Consider the following 12,496-nt stretch of genomic DNA (forward strand, 5'->3'; position numbering starts at 1 on the left):
TCCCCCACTCAGACTTCTGGCTCCGCTAAGGTTACATTCCTCAAACGGAGAAGCTTCGGCTCTAACAGCTTGGCCTCCAAAATCCTGTGCTAATTCAGGCATGGAAGTTGCTTGCAAATCTGCAAGACAGAAGTTACAGTCTCTCTTTCCATTGCGATGCCACCCAGAAGTTGATAACAAAACTGTATTGTTGCCAATTCTAACTAGAGATGAGGTCTACAGCAATATGTTGCAGTGTGGAATATTCCTGTTTGGTGTTTCCATCAGCCAGCCATGCTCTGTTCTATCCCCTTTCCCATATATTCTTCCATTCCATGGAAACGGAACACTCCCAGTCCTCACTGGGTTCTTTTTGGGATTCCCAAACAGAGGATGATGGGCTGTTTCTTCCCGCTGAAGGTCTGAATACACCTCTGTTGGAGCATTCCTACTGTCTAGTCCTTCTTTGAGACAGATTCTTGTTTTGCAAAGCAGAGTGTTTTGAAACTATGGCAAAAGGGAGGAAAGTAAGGGCTGACATTTTATGCTAAATATTCTAAATTTATATCTAGAGATGCTAATGGAGAGGGGAAAAAGGAGAAGACATTGGTGGCAGCAGAAAAAACTGGTTCCTAGAATGTATTGTGAGCTATCGTTTACTTTCATACTTTGATACTGAATATCTTCCTTCAGCTTGATGTTTTATATTAGAAAATTCTGTGTGTTACACAAGCAGTAAAATGTAGAATTCTGTGACAGGGTAGGCGAAAGCATTTGCAATTGAGTATTTCTCTTTGTTTTGTATTTGATATAGAGCTTTGCTGCATTTTGCCATCTGGATTTTCTAAAAGAAAAGGCTCATCATGGCAGGAAGGGGCAATGCATCTTTGAACAGTAATTATCTCCAGTGGTGCTGAAGGTCAAAGAAATCATAATCTTAAAATGTATTTCTTCTCAAAAGCGCAAAGAAAATATGTCATAATCCACTGGCCAGAAACACCCATGTTTTACTATTTAACATATTTCTCTGCTAAACATGTTTTAAAAAAAAACAAAAAAAAAACAACCTCTGTGCATTTAGAATTTATAAATATGCATTTACACTGGCTTTTTTGGCTCATAAAGGTTACAATTTCCCATGTCTAATAACGTCCCAGTAGGCAACCTCCCTTTAAAAAAAAACTGGAAAAAAACAAACCTCCAGCAGCAATAATAACAGACACCCAAAAATATTATACTATTTTAGAAAGAAAGAAATGGTAATATTTATATGTGGTCTCTCAGCAAAAGATCCTAAATTTTGCAGAAATGAGCACAGTGTTGTTCAGAGCCCTCATTCTTGATGGAGGGGGTAGTAAGGGTATTCGTTCCTCACCTACAAAAAGGACACAGGGGGTGTCTGCGTGGAGGATAAGAACACTTCATAAACACCACTGGCTGCTGGATGTGGCTCCCCCCTCAAAAAAACTTGTTTGAATACAGCCCTGAGGCCTATATACAGAACTGGAAATGTTTACACTTCCAGTAATATAGTAATATGGTGCCTTAAATGAGGACAAAAATTAAATAATTCATTTTGGTACAGTTGCTTCTTTAATGGATCTTCTCAGTAGGGAACCATATAAATATAGGTATTATTATTATTATTATTATTATTATTATTATTATTATTATATAATATTTTATTTTGTGCCCCCTCAGCTCAGCACCCTGGGGGGGGGGACCACCCATACTGCCCTAAATGTGGCACTGCTTTGAAAAGATGCTGCTATATCAAATGGCATGAAGAAGCAACAGATAAATACCTCATAGTGAAGTACCGCTTTGATGTATGCTTTTCTCAGTATTTTGTAACATTATGCCTGACATCAAAACTATTGCAAATACACAAGCTATAAATTTTTCATCATTTTGAGGGATCGAGACACAGGAAGATGATTTATCGCTGAACATTAAAATAAGCATAAATAGCAAAAGGTATTCACTTTCCCATTTCTTCTGTCTACAGGGCTCGTTTCCTCAGCTCCTTCAGCATTTCAGTAACCCCTGGTATTAAAGGACACTCATTAAGAGAAATGGGATAGCACTGAAGGATACCTTACTGTGCCTGAGAGAATTCAAGGAGAATAGGCACACATAACCTTCTGCCTGTATCTTCCTCCCATCTCTGTCAAAGCCCACACTCCCTCCTGCACAATGTAAAGCTCCAAAACTTTGTTTTCCTCTTTAAAATACAATAAGGATAAAATAAGACTTTGTTAAATGAATAGAAGTGACAAGTGACACAATTCAAACATCATCAATACAAAACATCTTTCAAGCCGTCACAACAGCAGCAAACTGTTCTAAACCCACACTTTTACCAAGGACATCAATTTATCATCCTGCAAACTCCTTTGTGAAATGCTTATGAGAGAAATGCTTGACAATAAATGCCATTTAAAAAATGTAAGGGTATGTGAAAGAACCTGCACTGTGTCAACTCTCTGGAATTTATTTGTTAAAATATTTCCATGGAACTTTTAGACGGTTATCTTCATCCTAAGCTTTCATTTCTCAGTTCTCTGTGGTTTATTTATCTGAAGCACTTTTTCTATCCCCAGAAAGGGTCCCAGAGTGCCTTCCAAAGGTCAATAATAAGATATCTTCTGCTCTCAGGTTTACAAACTAAATGCACAGCACAAAAGGAAAGGTAAGTGGGAGGGAGGAGGTAAAAAGCACACTAATTCTTACATAGCAATCCAGACTCCCACAGGCCAAAATACACAAACAAGTATCACTTCAGTGCAGCACTTCCTCTGCCACAGCCAAACATGGAGGGTTAAAGTTGCAGAACCAGGTATTCCAGGAGCAGGAGGGACTAAGCCGGCCTGAGAGTCATTGGATTCTGATTTAACTGCCATTGTGTGACAACAGCAAGTCTCGTCCAGGCCTAGTTGTTGCAACAGTTTTAAGGTGGCAGTGATGAAGGGGCCACTAGGGGCACATTGGAAGATGGCTGACAATAACATCTCTCCGACCCACACGAGGTATTTGGAGGCTGTGATGGGAGTAAATAGCCTCCCTACCCCCCCCCCGGATTGTGGGGGGTGGCTGCCCTTGCCTGCTGTGCCCTATACCACCCCCGAATTTGTGGGGATGGGGGCACTAGGCAGAATGCCCTCCTATGGATTTCGGCGCTCCTGGACGCTGCCTCTGATCCACGCCTCTAGCTGCAAGAACTTCAAAAGAAATGATTAGGATGAAGTGAATGCACATATTTCAAGGAAGGAGGGGGAGTAAAGACTGCTAACAGAAGAGGTCTCTGATAAACAAGACAAGTCGGAGGAACATGAATCAATCAGATGAAGATACACCAAGACTTGGTATGGCAAAGGGACTGGATGGGGGAGGGGAAAAAACTTTCCTTTCTTTCCTCTATGTGATTAAATAAGAATCCCCCCCCCTCACAAGTCAGAAATGTCGTTTGAAGGACTTAAGCTGTGGATTTACGTCTGTGTGGAGATAAACTTTCTAACCAAAGTATGTTTTAAGAAGAGCATGGAATGTATAAGGGCTTTGGAATGACACAGTTAAAAATACCGTCGCCATATTGGGAAGTTCTGTCGGAGGACTTAAGTCTGGGAGGAGAAATAGAGAAATAGAGCTGTTTTTATATTGTGGGTGAAACTCCTCAGAGGGACTTAAGAGCGACAGTTCTGTGATTAATGATGGAAAGAGCGATGTTATCTATGAATGCGATGATATATGGAAACCATCTTGATTTGAGGATTGGACGAACGGAAAAATTAACACAGGATTATTATTGGTGTTTATCGGCTTAAGGAGATTATCAGAAGAGATCATAAAGAAAAATGAGAAAATATACGAACAAGATGAGATGTGGAAACAGCAAGATAAGACGATAGAATTATGAACTTTGTTTGGACTGATTTGGACATTAACGCAGTAGCAAGAAGATGATCAGAATCCCCCTTCGGATCTTGAAATATGGGTCCCCTCAACAAAATTTAAAATTCGGCTTTGTAATTCGGAATTTATGTGATGTGATTTCATTTCATTGGCCGGTTAATAAAAAATATTTTTTTTAAAAAAAAATAATAAGGTGGCAGTGATGCTCCTCCTGCTGCCCACCCTCAATGCTGCCCTGGCCACTGTGCATCACTGGGCTATGTATCGCCTCACCAGTCAGCAGCCAGAATTTGGAGTGCCCTCTCAGTTGAAAAGTTCTGATAATGAGCAACTGGAACGGAAACTGGAAGAGGCAAAAGTTCCTGGTCTCTCAGTGGAGCCAGTGGAGTAGCTCTGCTTCCCTCTACTTTAGCCTGATGGAATGGTTGCTGCCAGGTACCATTATTTACTAAGCTTTCCCCACTGCTTTTCTCAGAAATCTTAAAACAGTTTTTCTCATGTGCATCATAATTACCAAGCCTTCAAAGTAGGCTGCCCTTATTCCCATCGTACTTGTAGGGAATGCCCATGAAGTACAGTGACTTGCTCAAGGACAACATTAGATGCTATGGGGTGAAGGTGAACTATGGCTCAGGAGTTTTACCTGCTGGATCACACACCTGCTGTTTCTGAATGCTGTGCTGTTTGCACCGCTTATTTCTGATGCTCACGGCATTTCACAATTGGTGTGCGTATTCAATCAACCACCAACATCTAAAATGCAGAAGAGAGAAATGGAACGTCAATCCTTTGTTTTTAAAGCTTCTGTTCCACCTGTGTATTTCAGCCATGTAGGACTCCAAATGCCAAAGTTTCAATCTAGAAATCAGAGAGTGCAGCAGAATATAGTGTGTGCAGTTGCAACACAAATGGAGACCCTCCTCATCCCCCTTCAAAGATGTGATTCATGTTGTCAGACATCTCTAACCAGGCAAGCAGAAAGAGCAAGGGAGAAAAGCACCTGCCCTGGATCTGGTAACTGGCCTTTGCCTTAGGCTTACAGTGCTGCTCAGAGAGCTGAAGCAGCAAGGGAATGATGCAAAGCATCAGGTATGCACCTTTGGCTCATGATGTAACCTCACATCTCACAGCAACTCTTTGTATTTTCATCTATGTGCAAGAGCCTGTTTTCTGTTCACAGATTTTTCATGCACGTTTAGGGTATAAGAAGTGCCATCTGAATACATTCAGAAGAACTCTACTAGATCAGGCTAAAGGTATATTTAATACAGCAGCCAACTATATGTTTCCAGGAATCATACAAGCACAGGGCATGAATTCAATAATGCTTCATCCAATTTTTTTGTTCCAGTAACTATGATTCAGTCACTTCTTTCTGCTGAGATGGAAGAATCTGCCCACTTCAATTCTCAATGTTTCCCATTTTTCCATACTTAAATCTCCACATTTCAGCAGCAATTTTCATTAAAACAAACAAACAAAAACCTTATGAAAAAATGTCAATGTGAATTTCTCCTAATGTATACATTTTATATGACATTTTGACCAATATACACATTTTTGCAAACATTTTTTCATAATATGATGCAGTTTTGTAACAAATATATGTGTTTTATGCAATGTTCCCCCATTATATGCATTTTGTACATATTATTTGATTTGAGAATTACATTGCAAAATTCAGATAAATTTCAAAGAATGTGATTTGTTTCGCATATGGGTTCAAGAAATGTGAATTAGGTTGTTGTTGTTTGCAAAATGAACAATAGAATTAGGTAGTTTCTCAGTAAATTAAAACTTCTCCTCCACCCCTACCTCTGAGTAAAGAAGTTTGATTCAGCTATCATTGCTATCAACCAGGCCAAAATGTGAGGCCCCACCCCCTCAGCCCTTGTGATGCCTTCCTGAAGCCGAGTAAGGGAGACACTGGGATTTGGGAAGGAGGCACAAGGCTCTAGCAGGGTCTGAGTCCTCATGCCTCCTTCCCAAAGCTGGGCAAGCACTAACTAGGCTTTGGGAAGGAGGAAGGAGAGCTTTAGGACCTTGTCAGAACTGCACACCTCCTTCCCAAAGCCCAGCACTTACCAGATCTTGGAATGGAGGTGGAAAGGCATTCCCTTGACCTCTGTTCCCTGTGCGGGGGAACCTGTCTTGCTGCCCTAAATTCGCTTCTGCTACCAACTGTTGATAAACTACTGTATCATCAGTGATTCAACTAATTCAGGTATGGGCAAGTGGATCTAATGAGGCCAGATCCAGAAGTGGGCAAATCTCCACAGACCCCTTTGACAAGTGGGGCCATCCACCTGCTAATCATCTATCATAATACAATGGAAAGTTAATCAGGTGATTGAAAGTTCAAGCTGTAGTTACAAAGATCTGGGTTTTGGTCACCGAACTGCCTTGGTTCAACAGGATTTTACATATCTATCTATCTGAGCTATCTGTTGGTCAGAAGTTCAGATGATATAGAAACATGTGCAATATAGAAACTGCACATAACATCGAGAAACACGTGCAAATACAGCACGTAACATTTCCCCAAAAATAATTAAACAGGAGGCATTCCAACTAAATGTGCACCAAAACGGTTTTGTTCACATTACAGACACCTTTTTATTGACTTCATTAGGGCCGGATACAAGTTGGGCATTAAATGACAGGAGAGGTTTTTTTCCCTTGTTATAAATTTATGAAGTTGTTAAAATCCTTTCTTTTCCTTTATCTGATTAAGGGGTGGTGGTGGGGGAGAGAAATCAAACAAATGAAGAAATTACTCTTTCTCACTCATTGGCAAACATTAGTATTTAAGAAGCAATTAAATAGCCTGACAGTAGGATCAGGAAATCACAAGGAAGTACTTCTCAACGTGCATAATTAACTTATAAAGTCAGTGTCACAATAAATTAGCATAACCATTTTATGATGTGGCCTTTTAAAAGGATGAAACAAATTCATGGCAACTGTGTCTTGTACTCAAATTATTCGGTGTGGGGGAGGGGCTTGGCTCAGCAAATATATTAATGAGATCTAACATCCTCCCCAACCCTATGTGCCCTTGAAACTTTCTGAAAATAGTAGCTAAGGAGCAGAGGCACCAAGAGAGGGAGATTGGGGGGGGGGAGAGTAATGACACATTTGTGATGTCACGCATCACGCATGCAATGACAGGACATCAGGAAGAACCAGTGGCAGACCTGAGCGTGTTGCTAGCACAGCCTCAAGGGCTGGTGGCTCCTCCTCTCTGGTGCTCAGCCTCCTCCTCCTCTTCCTCCTGCTACCAACATCTGGGGGCTGCTCCCCTGTCTTTTCCTTACCAAGCAGGAGGAGGAGGAGGAGGAGCCACCGGCCACTGACTGCACTTGGCTCCACGACTGACCTCCTTTTTTTATTATTATACATTTTATTTATATTTCTCATAAACAGAGCAAAACATTAAATTAAACATTGACTTCCCCCATTCCATCGTTCCTTCTGATTACCCTTTACTGCTGCATATATTTACTCCATGTTTCGCCTTCCTCATTTTATCCCAGCGTAATATTTACTGCTGAATTTACTCTAGTCCTGCTAATGTTCTAACCTGTTTACAACAATTCTTCAAATATTCTACAAACATTTTCCAGTCTTCCTTAAATACCTTCCTCTTCCTCCATCAGCTAAGGGCTGCTTCCCCAATCCTTCCCCTCCACAGCAACAGAAGGAGAAGTAGCTGGCCACTGAAGCCTTGTTATGCTTGACTTCGCGCTTTGCCTCCTCTGCTCCCTGTTTTTTTTTAAACATTGGGGACCCCCCTCCAAAAGAAATTGGGCGCCCAAAGAGCTGAGCCCCTAGGAGTTGGCACCTGTGCTAAGGATGACAAAATAAAAAGTAATGAGCTCAGCCAGGCCTTCAAGCATCTCTTGCCATTCAAGCACTGAATGATCAATCAATGCCCCCATGTTCACAGAACGCAAGCAACAAAGAATGCATGACAGCGTCATGTCCTGGGTCTTCTGTCTAGAATATTGGGGTTACCTAGCATAGCAGTTCTTATAGTTCCATGTTAATCCAAACAAATAATACATCTTTTCTTCCCTTCAGTCTTCAGAGTTACAGACAATGACTTGTACACTTTGTAAGTGTGATATCAGTGCACAAGAAAACAGAAATGTGCCCTTTAGTAATCTTTTACTAGCCCATATCTGAAACCAGTGACCTAGAACTGAAAGGCTATGAGGTCCATTAGAATCCCCCTGAGCTGTGCCACTGTCTGGCACAGTTCTGTGTGAGAAAGGCAGCAAAAGGTTTTTCAATTAGAACTCGAAAATCATATCATAAAACATTTAGGATACACATGAATTATTTAACGCTGTATATTTTCCTTATGAAAATCTAGCTTTTTGAAAAAAAATAAAGGGTGTGAGGAATGAGAGTTGTGTTGTTGCCTTTGTAGCTTAATTGCATGAACACAGGGAAATCTTAAACCCAGATAAGTGCTAGACTTTAATTTACAGAGTGGTAGCCATGCTAGTCTGTTGCCGCAAAGAAAAAGTTGTGTCACATCTTGCAGGCTAACACATTTATCACGGCATAATATTTCTGCTTGCACATAAAGATTACACCATAATAGTCCTTTGAGATGCTTCAAGATTTTGTTGTTTAGACTTTTAAATTTTAGTTTAGTTCTCTTGGCTTCCGTGAGGATAGCATCAAAAAAACTATCATGAACATTGATTTTAAATCATTGGAACAGACACAGAAAGCAGAAGAGATGAAAAAGCAATAGGAAAAAATAATAGAAATAGAAACACCCAAAGATGGAAATAGTGGTGCCTTCAACTATTCTCAGATTGGGTTGGATTGGGTTCAACTATTCTCAGATTGGGTTGGACTGATAAAGCGACAAAAAAATGTTGCTAAAAAAGTGAACTTATTTCTGCATAACACTATTGCCACATGAAATGGCACATATTCATGGAGTCATACTATAAGCCATTGGGATGAGAAGTTACATTTATATATTATGTATTAACATACATCTATAAGGAAGACAAAGTAGTTTTGGAGGCAATTGTGCCCTTGAGATCTTCTCCTGGTGCCCACAAAAATTCTGAGTCACCACCAACTGCCACCATGGTCATGAGGTGGCATGGATGATAATCTTTTTCACCCTTGAGAAGTATATGGAGCTGAAGGAAGAAGCTGGAAGAGTGACACGCACTTTCTGTCTCTTGGGAAAAGGTGGGCTGATTTGAGCTGAGGAGTGAAAAGTAAAGGGACCCCTGACCATTAGGTCCAGTCGTGGCCGACTCTGGGGTTGCAGCGCTCATCTCGCTTTATTGGCCAAGGGAGCCAGCGTACAGCTTCCGGGTCATGTGGTCAGCATGACTAAGCCGCTTGTGGCAAACCAGAGCAGCGCACGGAAACGCCGTTTACCTTCCCGCTGGAGTGGTACCTATTTATCTACTTGTGGTTTCGAACTGCTAGGTTGGCAGGAGCAGGGACCGAGCAACAGGAGCTCACCCCATCGCGGGGATTTGAACCGCCAACTTTCTGATCAGCAAGCCCTAGGCTCAGTGGTTTAACCCACAGTGCCACCCACGTCCCTTTTTGAGCTGAGGAGAGAAAGGACTAAAAGAAAGTGGTGCCCATTGGCACTTGTTAAAAAACCCTCAAGTGGTTGGTGACACATTTTAGAACAACGGAGATTCCTAAAACAATGGTTCTTGTGGAGCTGAAGTGTTGTCTGGTGCAAGGGCAGCCCACCCCATCTCACCACCCAAAGCAAAATGGGAATTGCCACTTCCAGGCCCACAGCACCACGCTCCACTTCTGCCCCAACTGCTGTGCCCCAGCTCTTGACAAACTCAGACAACGGGGGGGGGGGGGTTGCATTGCTCTATTACTTATAACGCCTCATAATGGGCAAAATGGAGGGGAAAATGCCCATTTAATTTTTTTAAATATTGGGGTCTTGTACAAGAGTGATAGTTATCTGGCAAAGGCTCGCAGAAGTGCAATGAAGCAGTAGTGTGTATTGAGCCTATCTTCACTTTTTTGTGCTGTTATTTTTAGCCTTTTTAGTTGTATTTTTGTAAATCATGTAAAAGGCAACCCATAAATTAATACATAATAATATTTTTTTAAAGCCTGGTGATTACAGTCTCTAGGGTAAGCCCTTAGATGTACTGTTGTGTAAATCTTTAGAGAGAGCACTCTCCTAACCAGGTTGCTAAAATCTGGAGATGCTGTCCCCATCCTGCAAACGGTGGAAATAGGCACACGTGGTATCATTTGGGCCTCCAGAAATAAAATGGCCATATTGTACCTAAGAGAGGAGAAAATGGAAGTTGCTGTGCGGTGTCAGAGGCCACCCACAGAAATGTCTCTGCACATGTGGCAGAATGCCGCCGCCACCAACCCGCATAGCCCAATAGCTAATGAGTTTTTATATTGGCAATGTTGCAGATGTAGAATGGGCTATCGTTATGCACCCAATTTTCCACAGTAGAGCAAAATGGATTAAATCTAAAAAAAGAAGAAGTATGCGCTGGCATTTTGATGATGATTAAAAACTGCATGATGCATGCATGAGCAGCACTGATTGCACAATGAACTCCCATCTGGAAGCACCCTTAATCCCTCTTAGCCCAGATGGATTCCAGCAACTCTTGCTGCTAGAGAGGGTGTAATGGATGAGCTGTGACATTATCCTAGATGACTTCGACCACCTGGGACAAATGGAGGGTCGTGCAGTATCTTGAAAGTGTTTATATAATTTACTGTGTTTCCTGCTTTAGGCTTTGAAATGTCATCTTTCCTCTCTTTCCTTCCCAAGACAGGCTTTGGGAAGGCAGGTCTTTCTCTTTCTCCCATAATACTAGAACGCATTCATCCAATGAAGCTAAATGGTGTGTGTGGTGGGGAGGGTTTCACTGCACACAAAAGCACACAGAGTGTGTTCTTAAACTATGGGATGCCCTGGCAAAAGAGGTAGTGATGGCCACCAACTTGGACACCCTTAAAAGGGTAATAGACAGAGTCATGGAGGATACGGCTACTAATTGCTCATGACGGATATATGCTCCCTCCAAGATCAAAGCCAGCATGTTTCTGAATACTAGTTGCTAGAGGATAGCAGCAGGATTTGTCTTCATGTGCTACTTGGAGACTTCCTAACTGCCAGCTGTTTGGGTACTGTAAGATACAGGATGCTGGACTAGATTACCTTTGGACAATCCAGTACGGCTCATACAGTATTATATTTACCAACTCCAGCTAAGGTGATTGTACCAGGGCCAGCCCACCCATGAGGCAAACTGAAGCAGCCTCTTCAGGTGGTGGAACCCAATGAAGTGATGCCTCCCTTTCTGCTGCTGTTGATATTGTGCGGCAGAAGCAGTGGCTTCTGGTGAGATCTTGCTGGAAGCTGCTGCCATGTGACCCTGGTAAGTGAGGCAGCACCTCAGATGGTGAAATGGGAAGAGCTGCCCCTGGTTGGTGCCTTCCCCTCACTTTCCTCAAATTTCAAGTTCATCACCATCATCTTTTAAAAAATAAATAAATCTCAAATCTGAAAAGGGCCATTTCTGTTGAGGATAAAACCAAAACTCACCACACACAACGCCCCCCCCCCCAGGTTTGCTCAGCCTTAGTTTTCAATTTGTTTAAAATTAATTGCCTGAACATATGCCTCTTTAGAAACAGCCACATGCTTGCTGATTTTTTTTTTTTATTCTTGTTAAATAGATATCTATTTTTGTACTCAGAGCAGAATTACCTACTTCAGCTTAAAGGAACTAATTCAATTTTTCTAGACAGAACCATGAGACGCTTCAGCAGCTTCTATTATGATCAAGAAAAGGCTGCTGAAAAGACATTTTTAAAGGGTGGGAGAGCTGACTAAAGGTTTAAAGAGACGAGAAATCTGACAGCTTCTGAAAATTCTGTTTCTAGCCACACAACTATTAGCATGCAGAGGAATGTGTGCAGAGAATGCTCCCTTGCAGACATATATAAGCCAAAGTGAAGAAAATCAAATTTTCAACCCCCATGAAGAGAGGGGGGATAAAAAGTGCCAACATGCGCTGGATACCAAAATAGAGAAGGTGCAAGGTGCCTAAGATCATGGAACCACCTACTTCCTCTAACCCAACTTTGTACATGGTGGATGCTGGCAAATAGGAAAGCCAAGTCATGTCAGGCCACCTGTATCACTTGTGCTCAGCTTGAGATTGCCTCATTGCCTCTTCACAGAGAAGGGAGAATGGGGGAGGTACATCAAAATTCGATAGGTGCTGTCAGCTAGTTCAAATTTTTAAAAAAGAGAGGTGGCAAAGACTTTATGCACTGAGAAACTTACAGCCCTCTAGATGTTGAAACTCTGATGGCTCCAGATCACTCTGTACAGGAAGTTCTTCATCGAAAAGAAACTTCTGTTTGGGGGAAGTTGGGGCAGTTGTTATTTGTTGATGTAATGTGAGCAATGGATTAAATTACAGCAAGCTTGTTTGGACTCATGTCTTTAGAAGCACATCCCCAATATGCTCTCTGGATGTTCAGAGATAAGAGAACAGGTGCACTGGGTTACCAGAGCAACACCAGCAAGGATATGATGCTGAGT

At 41.8% G+C, this 12,496-nt stretch overlaps 1 long non-coding RNA gene across 1 annotated transcript in view; it reads right to left on the bottom strand.

The window, feature by feature from the left end:
* Positions 1–252: 252 nt before the first annotated feature.
* Positions 253–12,496, bottom strand: part of LOC307213040 — a 32,605-nt gene continuing 20,361 nt past the window's right edge. Inside the window, exon 4 of the long non-coding RNA XR_013837359.1 lies at positions 253–486. This is a non-coding gene — a long non-coding RNA (uncharacterized lncRNA). The remainder of the gene's footprint in view (positions 487–12,496) is intronic.

This window comes from Podarcis cretensis (genome assembly GCF_951804945.1).
Source record: "Podarcis cretensis genome assembly, chromosome: 3".
NCBI lineage: Eukaryota > Metazoa > Chordata > Lepidosauria > Squamata > Lacertidae > Podarcis > Podarcis cretensis.